This window comes from Octopus bimaculoides, chromosome 1, assembly GCF_046866305.1.
Source record: "Octopus bimaculoides isolate indiv1 chromosome 1, ASM4686630v1, whole genome shotgun sequence".
NCBI classification, from domain to species: domain Eukaryota; kingdom Metazoa; phylum Mollusca; class Cephalopoda; order Octopoda; family Octopodidae; genus Octopus; species Octopus bimaculoides.
The window spans coordinates 140,399,620-140,417,518 of NC_142928.1; the positions used below are offsets into that span (position 1 = coordinate 140,399,620).

Genomic DNA, 17,899 nt, shown 5'->3' on the forward strand with positions numbered 1-17,899 from the left:
GTATCGGTGCGTCCTCACTCTCCCGCGAACATCTAAACTTTTTCCTCTCTTTTGTCAAATCTTTCCATCCTGCCCTCCACTTCTGCACTATTTCCAACGCTTCAGTCGACTTTCTCGACATTTCAGTCAGCATTTATCACTCCACACTCACCACCTCCATCCACTACAAACACACAGACTCACACTCATACCTCAACTTCTCCTCCCACCCTAAACACACCAAGCTCTCCATCCCCTATTCTCAATTCCTCCGTCTACGCAGGCTCTGCAGTGACGACCATGACTTTGAGACTCAGTCTCAACTCTTGGCTCGCCACTTTATCCTACGTGGTTATCCCCTAACCACTATCCACACCGCCCTTGCCAGAGCGCATTCTGTGGACCGTGCATCTGCTCTCTCTCTCTCCGCCCCTGCCCCGCTGTCGCTCATCTCCCGTTTCCCCTCACCTATCACCCTACCACCCTACCTCTCCAGCGCACCATTCTCCGAGTCTTCCGGCGACTCCAGTCCGACCCCTCTACTTCGCACATCTTCTCTAACCGACCCCTCCCCTCCTTCAAACAAGCCCACAACCTACGAGGCCTCTTGGTTTACAGCTTCTCCCCTAACCCAACCTCTCAATCCGGCTCGTTCCCCTGCTCTCCTCGTTACCCCACCCCTACGCATTCCAACCCCATTATGCCTATACATCCCATCCAACCTTCAACCCATCCCTTACACCCCACCCTCGCCTTCCCCACACCACCACACCACACCACACCACACCATATCACACCACCCCACACACACACACTAGCACTGACCACTTTTCAGCACCCACACCAGCGCACACACTAGCAATGATACAAATATACAAATATACAAAGCCCAATATGACCACCCGTCTGATAAGGTTACACCAGGCACATGCATCACAACCATATGTGCGCGACATGGTGATCTCATATCAAGATTAACAGCGCATGACCTTGCAGGTGGGGCCCAGTTAGAATTTTCTTCTGGTCGAGTGGCTCATCCCGTTCAAAAGATCTCTGAATAAAATTGTTTAAAGATGAGGAACGAAATACCCATGTTTCCAGAGGTGAATTATCCAAACCCCAAAGGATTCCTCTCAAAACATGGCTATGATACTCCTCCACTACTGCTGCTCATGATCGGAGATGAACATATCATCAGCCACTAAGAGACATGCTCAACTGGTGAAGATCAAGCAACTGACAAGCAAATCTGTGGTATTGAGCAGAATAGTTTCTGTAGCCAATTTTTTACACCAAGACAAAACATGTACATAGCACTTCCAATCAGTTAAGCACTTCCAATCAGTTAAGCACTTCCAATCAGTTAAGCACTTCCAATCAGTTAAGCACTTCCAATCAATTAAGCACTTCCAATCAGTTAAGCACTTCCAATCAGTTAAGCACTTCCAATCAGTTAAGCACTTCCAATCAGTTAAGATCGATGAAATAAATACCAGACTTGATGTAAGTATTGCAGTTAATTTGTTCGACTTCTAGCACGACCACGCTCCAGTGACTGAAACAAATAATGTGCGTGTGTGTGTGTGTATGTTCATCCGTACACGCACATACATATATGAATACATATGTGCGTGTATGCGTGTGTGCGTGTGCATGTATGCGTGTGTGTGTGTATGTATAAATTGTATTACATATATGAAAATACATTCAGATGTGTGTAGGTGCAACTAAGTATGTAAAGTATCAATTTATATATACATACGTACATTCACCACCACCACCTCCACTACACACACACTCATATTAGATTGTCCAGAAAGTTCTGAGCGTTTTTAAGCTAAATTTTTTTAACGTTTAATGAAGCGTTAAAAAATTTCAATGGAACACACCTGAAACGTAACACAGTTAAAATTTTGGCGTTGCTTGAAGTGGTAGTGCATCTCTTCTTTGTTCCTGACTAAAAATAGATTTATCTTTCATTCTGGTTGCCCTTTATTAACATTTGAAATGGATAACCAAAAATTTCATATTCTCGTTGTAATGCTTTTATTTTTTAAAAAAAGGAGAAAATTCTTCAAAGACTTGCAAAAACATTTGTGAAGTTTATGGTGATGATGCTGGATGTGAATCAACTGTTCGAAGGTGGTTTGCAAAATTTAAAGCTGGAGATTTTAACTTAGAAGATGATAGTCGCAGTGAAGGACCTTCAAAATTGGATGAAGATATTTTGAAGGCAAAAATCCAAGAAACCTCAAATATTACAATTAGAGAGCTTACAGAGGAGTTGGAAGTTTCTAAAAGCACGGCTCATGAACACCTAGTGAGACTACGATATATTTCTCGCTATAATGTATGGGTTCCTCACAAACGCTCTGAAAAAAATTGCTTAGACAAGTATTCCGTTTGTAATGCGCTTTTGAAATGGAACGAAAGCATACCTTTTTTAAACAACTTGTAACTGGAGATGAAAAATGGATTGTGTACGAAAACTTATTGCGAAAAAGATCCTGGAGTTTACGTAAGGATCTTCCAAATCAGCAATCAAAGACGAATATCCATTCCAAAAAAGCTATGTTTTATGTTTGGTGGGATCATAGAGGCATTATTTATTATGAGCTTCTCCCACAAAACCAGACTATTAATTTTGATGTGTACTATCGTCAGCTAGCTAATTTGAACCAAAAATTAACACCGGAGATTGCCAACAGGAAAGGGGGGATCGCTCCAACAAGACAATGCCTGACCACATGTGCCTTTGGCTACCCGAACAAAGTTACATGAATTTGGCTGGGATCTCTTGCCCCATCCACCATATTCTCCTGATATTACGCCATCCGACTACCACTTGTTTTTGTCTCTATAGAATTCATTGAAAGGAAAAACATTTAACGATTTAGATGGAGTTATCTCGATAACTTTTTTTCTTCAAAACCAATCAAATTTTATGTTGATGGAATATTTAAATTGCCTGACAGATGGGCAAAGGTCATAGATAATAATGGAAATTATTTCATTCACTAAAATTTATTGGAAGGTTAATTATTTATATCCCTTTTTGCATATTAAAAAACGCTCAGAACTTTCCGGACAACCTAATATATACAGGAGTACGACGAGCAGGACGAACATGAAAAGGAGAATAACGTAACATTGTATTCGTAATTATCTACATATGCTTCTAAGTTTGGTAAATGCGTTATATTAAAAACGATAAAAATGATTTAAAATTCAAATTAGCCAATTCGCTCCTAACCAGAGCGGCTTAGAAGCTGAAATTTGTTTTTCCCTAACTAAATAAACGGTTAAATATTTAGAATCTTTACGCATAGATACATACATATACGTACTTATATTATATTACATGTGTGTGTGTGTTCGGGTGTGTGTGTGTGTTTGAGTATGTGTGTTTGACTCTGTGTGTGTGTGTATATATATATATATATATATATATATATATATATATATATATATATATATATATATGTATATATATAATTATATATGGATATATTTTATATGTTTCGTTTTGGGATTTGGTTTGCAAGATTTTTTATGTGATTTCGTGTGTTGAAGCATATTCTGTTGTGTCTGGGGAGAGTCATTTTCTTATCGTGCCTTAAAATTTAACACACTCACCGGTAAAATTTCCACTTATTTCTTATTTTTATTTTCCTAAAATTTTCGTTGCGCCTTGCAACCTTTTCAATAGTCTTGACTCTTTTATATATGTGTATGTATCTATGTATATACATATATATATTTACACACGCACACACACACACACACACACACACACACACACTCACATACATATATATATATATATATATATATATATATATATATATATATATATATATATATATATATATATATACATATCCACACATACATACATATATAATTATATATATATATCCAAAATTAGGAAATGGAGTGTGTGTGTGTGTTGTATATATATATATGTGTGTGTGTGTGTGTGTGTGTGTGTGTGTGTGTGTGTGTGAAGGAAATTACAACGCGAAAGGGAGAAGGCTTAACAAATATGGTATTAACTTAACGCTTTAATGGAAAGAGAAAAAGTGTTAAGTTTTCGGATGCTTAATACATCAACATTTGGTTACAAACGTTATGTATCGTCCTCACTGTATAAATGCAGATAATATAAGAGATGTCAGGATATTTGTTTACTGAATTTTAGAGTTTTGAAAGAAAATACCTAAACGGTGATAAAAGAAGGACCTTAATTTATATTTGTAACCATTAAATCATTTATATTTGGTGGCATACTGATTTTCCACCCTAAAGTTATCCATCTTTCAACGTACATTTCTACACTTACGAAAAACAAGGTAACTTGCTTAAATTTTTCTTCGGTTGTTTCTACACTTTATTACACCTCTTCCAAATATGGTGAGATTTTATATGTAATTTCTTCCTTACAGTAGTATTATGGTTGTTTATCTCAAAGATTACTTTTTTCACTATAGATATTATTAGATTCTGCGAAAAATCTATTCTTATCACTGGTACGAGTTCTTTTGCGATTAAAATATTTCCTCTTTGAGACATTCGAGTGAAAATTTGAAAAGCATATTAATGCTTAAAATGTATTGTCATCTTGATTATTTAATGAGGCTTAACAGAAAGTCATTAATATACTTTTATATACTTATACATATACGTACATCCCTAAACTAGACACGCATGCACGTGTATGTATATGTGTACGTGTGTAAAAAAATTATGTGTCTATACATATATATATATATATATATATATATATATATATATATATATATATATATATATATATATATATATATACATATATATATATATATATATATATATATATATATATATATATATATATATATATATATATATATATATATATATTTCGTTTGGGGATTTGGTTTGCAAGATTTTTTATGTGGGTTCGTGTGTTGAAGCATATTCTGTTGTGTCTGGGGAGAGTCATTTTCTTTTTGTGCCTTATAATTTAACAAACTCACCGGTAAAATTTCCACTTATTTCTTTTATTTTCCTAAAATTTTCGTTGCGTCTTGCAACCTTTTCAATAGTCCTGACTCTCTCCGTTATTTAAACTGCGTTCCTTTTTGTTTGTTTATGCGCATGTGTGTGGGTCAGTGTGAGTGTGTGTGTGCCTATGCATGCATGCATGTATGTATGTATGTATGTATGCATGCATGTGTGTGTATGTATATGTGTGTGTATGCATATGTATATATGTATGTATGTGTGTGCATCTGTATGTGTGTGTTCTGCATATTCATGTGCTTGCATGTCCGTGTTGGTGTATTTTTTTATGTATGTGTATGAGTGCGTATGTTTGTATATGTATGCACTTCTGTCTCCTTTGTAAGGTTGCAAGATGCAACGAAACTTTTAGGAAAATAAAAATAAGAAATAAGTGGAAATTTTACCGGTGAGTGTGTTAAATTATAAGGCACAAAAAGAAAATGACTCTCCCCAGACACAATAGAATACATATATATATATATATATATATATATATATATATATATTGAGAAAGAGAGAGTGTGTGCGATTTGAATACATATATTACATATTATATACGTCACTACGTGACTGAAGGCACCAGTCAGTACCAGTATTGCTAGAAATAAGAGTTATTACAACTCATAGCCACAAGAAGTACCTTATCTTAATGACCTTATCTTATCTTGTGGCTATGAGTTGTTTTAACTCTTATTTCTAGCAATGCTGGTGCTGACTAGTGCCCACAGTCAGTTCAGTGACATATGTATTTCTGCCTTGCGATTGTAAAATTGCGAAAAAGCTACCCTTATTATTTATATTATATTATATGTATGTTATTAGCGGCATTTCGTCCGTCCTTACGTTCTGAGTTCAAATTTCGCCGAGGTCGACTTTACATTTTATTCTTTCGGGGTCGATATATCAGTCAATGTAATCGACTTACCTCGAAATTACTCGCCTTGTAACCAAATGGGAAACCAATATATTATATGTATGTGTGAAACTCTTTGTATCTATATACTTTAGACGCGTAGATACACGTACAGTAATCCCTCGACTATCGCGGGTGTTACGTTCCAAAATATCCCGCGATGGGTGAAAATCCGCGAAGTAGAAACAGTACTGTAATGTATATATTTTTTTATGATACTCTTTTATTTGTTTCAGTCATTTGACTGCGGTCATGATGGAGCACCGCCATTAGTCGAACGAATCGACCTCTGGACTTATTCTTTGTAAACCTAGTACTTATTCTATCGGGCTCTTTTGCCAAACTGCTAAGTTACAGGGACGTAAAAACACCAGCACCGGTTGTCAGGTGATGGTGGGGGGTACAAACACAGACACACACACACACACACACTCACATCGTATATATATATATATATATATATATATATATATATGTGTGTGTGTATATATATATATATATACGATGGGCTTTTTTCAGTTTCCGTCTACCAAATCCACTCACAAGGCTTTGGTCGGCCCGAGGCTACAGTAGAAGACACTTACCCAAAGTGCCACGCAATGGGACTGAACCCGGAACCATATGGTTGGGAAGCAAGCTACTTACCGCACAGCCACTCCTATATATTTATTTTATTATAAATGCAAAAACAATACCACACACCCGCCACCCGAGTTCCGTTTTCCATACAGTATGTGCGATTCTTTGTTTACTCATTTACGATACACTACGCATTTTCTTTTACTATATTTCAATTAAGGTGTTATACAGTGCAGTACTGTACTTTATCGTTATTTATCAATTTATTAATTTTTAGGCGTGAAAATGTTTATTTTACCACAGAAATAATTAAAGTCTAAAAATGTATAAATACCTATCAACAGCAGAAACCCAAGATATACTGAGAAGTCCGCGATATAAATTTACATATATTAGTCAGAAAAATCCGCGATGTACTGAGTGCGTGATAGGTAAACCGCGTTATGGCGAGGAATTACTATATATATATATATGTATATATTAATAATGTACTCTCCCATCGAAGACGACGTATGAGCGTTTAGCTTTTTGCCGAATGACCGGCACAAATGATTTGTTTAAAGTGATCAAATGTTCGTGCCGCACATTATCTCAATCTCTCCATCGAAACGACGTTGGTTTCAACATATGCACTGTGTACCATACAGTGTCGAAGCGAGCGCAGAGCAACGTGAAATGAAGTCTTTTGCTCTATAACACATCATACCACTCGGTCTAGGAATTAAAACTACAATCTCGCGATCGTGAGTGCAATATCTTAACCAGTAGGCTATGCGCCCTCATATGTATATGTATAAATGTAAATATATACACACACACACAAACACACAAACACACACACACACACACACACACACACACACATATAGATAGATAGATAGATAGATAGATAGATAGATAGATAGATAGATAGATAGATATCTTTTTATTATAGCCACACAGGGCTAAATACAGAAAATGGACAAATTACAAGGTAGAGCTTTTCTTGGGGGGGGGGGATAATTTGGATCAAAAGGGATCGCGGGAAGAAAAAAAAAAAAAAAAAAACGTGGGTGGGGGGCGATCAATAGGGATCGTGTATCACAGTCGATGTAAAAAACGGGGAACAGATTAGGTTTATCCGTGGAGAGAAAAGCCTACGGAAAAGACCACGGTCACCTCAGGCTTTTTTTTTTAAAGGTACATGAAAGTAAGTACCTTCTCTCTTTTTGTCTCTTTTTGTTACAAGTCTATGCTTAAAATGGTGTCGTCTTTCATTCTTACCATTCTTGCCACATTTACCCATTTTTTATTGAAACTTTCATTCGACAACACCTTCCTCTCTATCCTCATCCTCCTTTTCAAGTGGTACTTGAAAAAGTTGACGAGGGACTGACCAGAGAGGAAAGTGTTTGTTTGTAGACCTTTCAAACGCGTCCACCACACGCATTCTTTTGCCATAGCTATCAGTGTTACAAAAACCGTTTTTCCTTCCCGTTTAAAGGAAGGTGGCGGAACAATATTCACGATAGACTCGGCTGATAAGTGGGCTCGTCCCACACAGATAGATAGATAGATAGAAATTACATTTAACAAGTGTAATTCATATATATATTCACAAATTTCCTTATTTCAATTATGAATCATATTCCTTTCTATAATATTAATATGATTACAAAACTTCTTTGGTTGACACTAATTTTCAAATAAAACCCTCGATTCAATAACACCGTGTTTAAACTCTATACTTGGAATGACCAATTTTAAATACTATTGGAACTTGCTCACAAGTAACTGAAATTTTATATGTATACCATTCTGCCTAAATAATGGATCTACAAATGCAATATCCTTACATATCTCACGTCTGTTTTCATTCCGCCACTTCACTCTCTATTTCATATCTTATCTAGAATAACTATTGCTTAACCAACTTCTCACACCGTCTCCGATGAAGGGATATATAAAATATCCCAGAAACAGCTGTAAGACTTTCTATTTATAAATCTTCTAAAATCTTTCACAGCCTAGGATTTTTATCTTATTCTGAAATTTTTTTTTAATATACATATGCTGATACATGACCTACGGTGGACTCCTCATTCGCATAATCACCGAACCTGGAGCTTAACTATAGTCTGCCCATAGCACTTACACAGCATTACCTACACCTTTGGATCTTATTGACATCATTGCCTCTCATAAGATCTCTCTCTCTCTCTCTCTCTCTCTCTATATATATATATATATATATATATATATATATATATATATATATATATATATATATATATATGCATAAATAGATAGATAGATAGATAGATAGATAGATAGATAGATACATACATACATACATACATACATACATACATACATATATGTATGTAATTCATATGTTATAACTACCCCTTTTTCTATATCTAAATTCTAGTCGGTCGAATGTTTCACAGTGGGTCAGCAGGTACCATCAATTGATTATCACTGTTCTCACTTTCTCCTTCTTTTCCTTCTTTTTTTTTTTTCTTCTTTTCCTTTTTACTTTCATTTTATATACTTTTCCGCTCTGATGAAGTTCCATGATTCAATTTGGTATAACTAATTACTTACAATGATAACTATCATTATTATTGTGGTGGTTAAAACCTGAGAATCAGGCTAACGGAAACGGTTGTAAGTTGAGATTCTGTCTTTTCGTAATTAATTAATAAATGATAATTGATGTAAATCAATTGTTATTCATCAATTGTATCTCTATTTTCTACTTTCTTTATATATATATATACATACATACATATACATATAAATATATATATATATGTGTGTGTGTGTGTGTGTGTGTGCGTGTGTGTGTGTGTGTGTGTGTGTGTGTGTGTGGTCACCCCATAAATAATGCGGTTTTTTTCAATTGCATGAACTAAAAGTTGGAGGGTGACGGGACAAACTACCAGCATTAACTTGCTATAAAAGCTGATAGTACTTTTGCCTTCTAATTCTTAGTGCAAGTTCTAAAGAGTGCAGTTCGATTTTAACAGTTATTTTTTCGAAGTTATAATGGAAGTGACTTTATGAGTTCAATAAAGGTAACAACGCAACGGAAAGTATATGGGGATCGGACAATAAGCGTAAGCCAGTGTCAACGGTGGTTCCAGAAATTCCGAGCCGGAAACTACAGCCTAGAAGATAAGACTAGTCCTGGAATATCCGTAGATCTTGACGAGGACGTCCTGGTAACCCTGATGGAACAAAATCCCATCGTAACTATTGAGGAACTAGCAGAGAAGCTTAAATTTGGACATTCAACCATTCATCGACACTTGCGTGCCATCGGAAAAGTCAGCAAATTGGGTCAATGGGTTCCTCACAAACTTTCCGAGTCTAATCGCCCGCAGAAAGAATGTGTGCTCTTCTTTGCTGTCATGTCTCACGAATGAACCTTTTTGGACTGAATAGTGACTGATGACGAAAAATGGGTTCTCTATAAGAATGTCAAGTGCCGAAGACAGTGGATAGGGAAAGGAGAAGCACCGGCACACCAGGCTCAAGAAGGTCTTCACCCACCTAAGGTGTTGTTATCTGTTAGGTGGGATATGAAAGGTTTAGTCCACTTTGAATTTTAAACCCAAACTAAACGATAACAAAGGAGATCTTCTGCGAGCAGTTTGAGCGACTTAACACTAGAAGAAAAACGACCATCTTTGGTTTCAAGACGAAAGATGTTCTTCCATCAGGATAATGGTCGGACACATACAGCGAGGGTGACATTCCAAAGGCTGGAGTAGTTTGAATGGGAAACGATGCCCCACCCACCATATTCGCTGGACATTGCCCTATCTGATTATCATTTATTCCGCAGTCTTCGAAATCATTTGGACGGAAAAATATGAATTTTGTGACAAGGTCAGAACAATACTGGAGTAGTATTTTTCGTCACGGACAAGTGAATTTTGGAAGAGGGGTCTTGCAAGTCTACCAGATAGATGGAAGAGCATTATAGAAAATTAAGGAGAGTATATTTTAGATTTAAAAAGAACTTTATCTTAATTTTGAAAAATAAAAGTATTAAAAAATGCAATATATATGGGATGACCTAATAAATGTGTGTGTGTATGTGTGTATGTGTGTGTGTGTGTGTGTGTGTGTGTGTGTGTGCGTGTGTGTGTGTGTGCATGTGTGTATTTATATATAGAGGGTTTCCCAGAATTAACTATTTCAATAAAATCGGACAAATTTTTTAAAATAGTGACAGAATTTTATGTTTATTATTTAATTATGATACCAAAACAAATAAATTTATAAATCTTATGTCAAAACTTTATTGAAAATTTGCAACATGTGCTCCGTCTGCCTCCCTGCAAATTTCAAATTTATCCTTAACGTTGCAAAACACATTTTGAAGCATTTCATAAGTTATCACAAACATTGCTAACCGAATTTAACTAATGATTCACCCTGGGGATAGAGGTAGAGAAAATGATTGCAGCAAAATTGAAAAAGTGTTGTCGTGGACAGATAAGCGGGATCCAACAGGAATGAAAATAAAATTATTTTAAAAATTATAAAATTACAAGCAAAATTTTAAATATTTATTCACTTTTAACACATACTAAATATGATAAACATAAATAAAAGTGACTTTTTAACAAAATTGTCCGATTACACTGAAATAGATAGTTAATTCTGGGACACCCTGTATGTATATATGTATATATATATATATATATATATATATATATATATATATATATATATATATATATATATATATATATTTCGTATGTGTATTTCGTGTGCAAGATTCTTGATGTTGATACGTGTGTTGAAAGAAATACAATGAAACCTTGGGAGAGGCATTATGCTGGTAATAAACACACGCACTGGTTCAGCCCTTTATTAATTTATAAACAGTATATAGTTTTTTGTTAAATCATTTCATTGCACTCTTGCAATCTCTTCAGTAACTTGTCTCTCCACTTCCATTTATTTTGAGTGTATGATTTGGCGTTGTTTTGAAACTGTTCTGTATGAGAATGTGAGTGTGTGCAAGCTCGTATGTGTGCACGCTCATATGTGTGCACGCACTTATGTGTTCCTGCTTATATGTAAGTATGTGCGTCCTTATGTGTGTTTGTAACAATTTCCTTTATATCAGATAAGATAGAGACTTTGGACTTGGTTTTGGTTTCCTTTCTGTTATTTTTTTGTTTTCTTCGTAAATGCATCTTTTTTATTTACGTTCACGTTCTGTATTTTATGTGTGAACAACATATGCAACCATGGGTAATTGTAAGGCTTTTATCTACGTGTATTTGCTGTTCAAAATTGGTCGTGTTTCAGTTATGAGATTGCAAGAGTGCAATGAAATGATTTAACAAAACACTATATACTGTGTATAAATTAATAAAGGACTGAACCAGTGCATGTGTTTATTACCGGCATAATGCCTCTCCCAAGGTTTAATTGTGTGTATATATATATATATATATATATATATATATATATATATATATATATATATATATATGTATGTATGTATGCATGTATGTATGTATGTATGTATGCATGTATGTATATATGTGTGTGTATGTTCTCACTTGCCTATGACTTATTTTCAGGTGTTTTTAACACCAGACGCATTGAGAATATATTCTCTTACGCCTAAAATGCAGCCGACCCTCGTACTGATAACGCACACACCTTGTGTATGTGTGTTCGAATATAAAAGACAGATATATACACACTCACATACATACATACATATAACAAGTAGTAAAAGGGATTAATAAATCTAATAAATCCAGGAAGATATCTATAAAGCACTAAGTGTTAAACGAATTTGGTTAACTATATCCAATAATCAGCTTCCAATTAATGTAAGTAGAATAGACATGCAAGGTAATTCTTCATGCATGACAAATAAATCCAAATATTGCTTAGAAGAATTTTAAGAAATTTGGAGTATAAGATAAGAATAAGAATGGAGAAAATCACATCTTTAGTTGGCGATTACACGATACATTACCGACAATCGTCTCTATTGTGCCAGCATATTTAGGTACAGAAAAAGATATAAAATACCAGCCAAATTAATATATCCGAAAATATATGCTAACACAATGTCATCAAGGCAATAAATGTTGGTTAAGTTCACGGTGACGTATTGGCTGTTACGTTAGCACGCCGGGCGAAATGCTTAGCGGTATTTCGTCTGTCTTTACGTTCTGAGTTCAAATACCGCTGAGGTCGACTTTGTCTTTTATCCTTCCGGGGTCGATAAATTAAGTACCAGTTGCGTACTGGGTCGATCTAATCGACTGGCCCCCTCCCCAAATATTTCGGGCCTTGTGCCTAGAGTAGAAAAATATTGGTGAACTAATGAAATATCCCTAATAGTCAAATGCATACAAAAAGAACGTTAAGAAGAAATATAGTACTCTATGAAAAGCCAGTCTAGTATGTACATACACACACACATATATAGTTAATTGTTAGCAACAAGTATGATAGAAATTCCCCGATTAAAAACTTATTTCGTTATTGTTCAATCAAAATGAAACCTGCGATTTATATTTTAATAGTTAAAAATGAATCGAAATGAGTGATTTAATCTTTTTGTTGTTTTAGTAATAGATTTCCTAAACCTCGCGGAGAAAAAAATATAAACGATCTACTTTAGTATACCATGTACCAAATTGTATAGTTAATTTTAATACAAAGCAAATATATTTTCATAAGTTTCAGTAAGGTGGTGGATCGGCGATCTCGTTGACCATTCCCTAAAATAACAATAATTAAGGAATCACAAAATACTAATAGCCGAATACAACCACCGAATCTTAAAAGACTCATAACAAAGGCGAAATTTACATCAGAAGAGGAAATAATGCAGGTAACAAACGGTGGAGATCGTTCTTGTTATACGTGTAAAATGATTGAAAAGAGAAAAACTAAATGATTCAAGAATGGGATAGAATTGAAGGTTAATTCGAATATGAATTACAAAACAAAATATCTAATTTACTGCCTCAACATTCCCTCACAGCAATGTAAATTATATTGGCCAAACAGAATCAAAATTAATTGCGTTTGAGAACGTGAATAACAAATCAAATACTCAAATCTTACAACAATGTAATGTACATTAATACATTTGTGTAAAAGGACAATTTTGAATATTTCGTTTCTCCAAATAAAAGAAGATTATTATTAACTACGTAGAGTAAAAAAAAAGGAATACTTTTTAAGAATTCTAAATCTGGAAAAAAATTGGAAATAGTCAAAAACCACTCCTAAAAACAATTTACACTCAAAGTATTAACCCCATAACATGTATTTGAAAAACTAAACAACGAATGGTCCTACACACACTACAGAAACACGCTTGTTGGAAATGGGAGAGAAATGACGATGCAATCAAAACTAATATAAATTTCAATGAAACAGATCCATGTTTTTTAATTTGTATTAGTTTTGATTGCATCGTCATTTCTCTCCCATTTCTAACAAAACTGTCCGATGAATGGGAACGGGAAACTCTGAGTAACAGCTTTTTGTTATATTTCTGCTGCTTTTAAATAAAGTATATATATATATATATATATATATACACACAGATATAAATATATGTGTGTACAGAGAGAAAGAGAGAGAGGGAGCATTCTGTATAGTTTAACGTGTAGCAAGTCAGACAACTGCAGTATTCGCCGCCAGAGACCATTTCGTATAGACGTATAGTGCTAAAGAAAAACACAGATATATATCAGTAGCAGACGAAAAACGTCTAGCATAGGTGGGGAAATTGCTAAATTCAGATTTCTGCTTCTTTGAGCCTTAGCAGCAGCAAGTATATTTTGTGATCGATCTCTGAAGCACTTGAATGTCTATAATTTGTTTTGTGTAACGAAAGCATAGCAGACAACAGTCTTCAAGTTAAGGACTGGCGAAGGCAGCAAAAAGAAAGATACTGGTAAGAGAATCCTTAGACCGGAAAATCCAAAGAAATTCAGGGGCACGTCCTGCGGGCCATGCCAATTTTGTTGTTTATGTGGGCACTCCAGCTCAAGTTGTTATCGATGGTTACTCAAAGGTCTGAAGCACTGTTTGATGCCACAAGGTTTTCGCCTGAGGAAGAGAATGCTTGCTAAATATATATATTTACACACACACACACACACACACACACACACACACACACACACACACACACATATATATATATATATATATATATATATATATATATATATATATATATATATACTAGCAGTATAACCCGACGTTGTCCGGGTGTGACTTATTACGCCATCTACAATAAGTCTTGCTAGGTGAAAATCAACTAAAAAAGAAAGCCTTCCAACGAAAAAACCCTTATGATGTAAATATGTTCATAATTCAAAAGAAGATCTAATTTATTGGGAAAGTCTGAATGCTGTTTTGCGTAACATTATTAAGCGTATGTAAATTTCATCCGTCTAATTGGCTATAGAAATGATTGTGCAAAACAACTTTTTGCGCTGCCTTGATTATACATAGCAGAGTAATTCCTTTTCGTAGGGGGTAGGACAGCAATTTCTGATGAAGCAATTGCTGGTGATCTGTTGCTACACAGTTCTGCCAGAATTGTATCAGATTGGACAGTAGATGTTGATGCACCATTTTGCATTATGTTCAAAATAGCTTCTGGAATGTGTTGAATTGATGCAGTCTGTTGCTGTCTTTTTAAACCGGTTGCTTTCTTTCCCCAGCAAGTTGTCTCGTTTGGAGGCATAATCTATGTACATATTAAGGGGAACAACAAAAGTTATAACAGTTGGCAGGGTCGGTAGTTTTCACATTTTGGTAATTTTTCAGATTAACACCCGCACAATTACGTAACCGTAATCCTTAGACCCTAACCCTGACCCTAAACCGTAACCATAACACTAACTCTCATCGTAACTCTAACCCTAACCGTAACCCTAAAACCCTAACCCTGACCCAAAAACCGTAACCCTAACACCCTAGTGAAAATCGTGCGGGTGTTAATCTGAAAAATTACCCACATTTGTAATGAAGTTCACTGGTTTGCAATGTGTTGTCCATAAGCTCCGTAGTTTGTATATTTACAAAACATTGACGAACATGAGTTATCTTGAAGTGAATGCTTGTGTGTACGTGCACGTGTATGCGTTTGAGAGAGCAAGAGAGAAGAGGGAGAGAGAAAAAGAGAGAGGGGGAGAAGGGGATAGAGAACGGGAGCAATGAAGAAAGAAAAAGAGAGGAAGGGAGAACGGAAGACAGTTATAAAATAGCAATGCGTGCGCATGTTTATATAAGAAACACACAGAAACTAAATCTTATATCGATAATGTTGATGTGTGTATGTGCTTATGTGTATGTTGCTGTCACAGATCACGTATGTGTGGTTGTGTGTTTTTACATTTCTATGTTATGAAAAATATGTTAGAGGTAGAGGGATAGAAGAAAGCTATTAAATGGAAGAGAGGAAGAAGAACGAAGTAAGAGTGAAAAGGTAGAAAGAAAGAATAGTCTTAAAGCAAGTTAATCTATGACTTTGTATGTATCACTTTCTCTCTCTCTCTCTTTTACTCTTACTCTGTATATGATATGTTGAGCGCGTGATCAATGTGTAAGAACGCCGATACAGGTAGAAGGGAAGAAATATAAAAGTTGCTAGAAACAACAGCCAAATCTCCCTTAAATCACACAAAGTAAACGGAATTTTAAAAATGTAATTACTGCACTGGAAAGTTCACATCGAGAAAATTCCATTGATGTAAAAATTTGTACGAAAAAGTGGAAAATGTGGATTTCTATAAACTTTTAAAAAGGCTTCACACAGATACAGAACTTCAAAAACATCTATATTTACACTTTAAAGTTGGTTTTCACACTCAACCCTGTTCTGCAGAATCAGTGTAGCGACGGGAGGTTTGTACCCATCTCTACGTTCTGAGTTCAAATTCCGCCGAAGTCGACTTTGCCTTTCATCCTTCCGGGGTCTAAAAAATAAGTACCAGTTGGACACAGGGGTCGATATAATCGACTATTCTCCACCTGCCCGAAGCCGCTTTGGGGGAAAATTTGAAAATAATAATAATAATAATAATAATAATAATAATAATAATAATGACGTCTGCCGATCAAACTCCCAACCCACAACTAAGTCTTAAGTGTATAAATATATGGGCAGCATACACACACACACACACACACACACTAAATAAAAAAATGTTAGTAAGTAAAAGTGTTTTAAAAAATATTGTTAAATTTTCAGATTAACACCCGCACGATTTTCACTAAAGTGTTAGAGTTGGGGTTTTAGGGTTAGGTAGGTAATCGTGCGGGTGTTAATCTCAAGATTTACGAAAAGATTTTCCAAAAAACTTACAGTTTGTAGGGAATAAATGTTTGTCGATCGTATTTGAAAAAGATGTGTGACTATTTTTTTTCTGTTGTTATCATGGTGAAGGACAAGTTAGAAATAACTTACAATTCTCGCCAATTAGAATGAGGTATGTATGTATATATGTATGTAGTATTAAAATGAAACCATTAAAGTGAAAGTGTCATTACAGTATCGAAATGTGATTGTTTCAGTTTTGATACTGAAATAGTTTTCTTTTACTGTCAGTGTTTCTCCATCCTTTCTTTTTGTATTTGTTGTTGGATTGTTCGTAAAGGTTCATAAGAGAAAGTAGGAGTTGAAAGGATTTGTATTAGAAAGAGGAAATTAGATTTAATTAGGGAGAAAATGTTTACTCGTGTAGTTTTATGGATTATATTCGTTATTAGGAATTTTTTGGAGTGAAAAAATGACGCAGTGGCCTAACAAATTGTATTTAGAATATTAATTGCGATTCTTTAATCCAAGAAATTTGGAATTGTGTAAATGTATGAATTTTAAACATACACACACACAGAGAAAATCTGCCTTTTATAGTATAGATATATATTGTGTTGTGTTCTTGAGCAAGACATTTCATTTCACGTTGCTCCAGTTCACTCAGCTGTAGAAATGAGTTGCGACGTCACAGGTGCCAAGCAGTATCGGCCTTTGCCTTTCCCTTGGATAACACTGGTGGCGTGGAGAGAGGAGGCCGGTATGCATGGGCGACTGCTGATCTTCCATAAACAACCTTGCCTGGACTTGTGCCACCGAGGGTAACTTTCTAGGTGCAATCCCATGGTCAGTCATGAAAGAAGTGTGCCTCAGCATATATATATATGTATATAAGAAGAAAAAGAAAATAGAGATTGGGAAGTTAATAATTGTTTATTGTTAACAGCATACCTAAAGGATGATGATTAACTTGCTGTTAATAATAAACAATTATTAACTTTCCAATCTTCATTTCTTTCTCTTTTGTTATATGAATATAAACTATATCTTTTTTTATATATGCC

General features: G+C 35.1%; 1 long non-coding RNA gene across 4 annotated transcripts in view; it reads left to right on the top strand.

The window, feature by feature from the left end:
• Positions 1 to 1,851: 1,851 nt before the first annotated feature.
• The window catches only part of LOC128248888 (uncharacterized), a 77,109-nt gene continuing 61,061 nt past the window's right edge, over positions 1,852 to 17,899 (top strand). Inside the window, exon 1 of one of the 4 annotated variants that reach the window (XR_016243535.1) lies at positions 1,852 to 3,123. This is a non-coding gene — a long non-coding RNA (uncharacterized LOC128248888). Of the gene's footprint in view, positions 3,124 to 5,614; positions 6,137 to 6,476; positions 6,669 to 17,899 lie in introns of those variants that run through there. The other 3 variants (XR_016243534.1, XR_008265031.2, XR_016243540.1) reach the window with 3 other exon arrangements.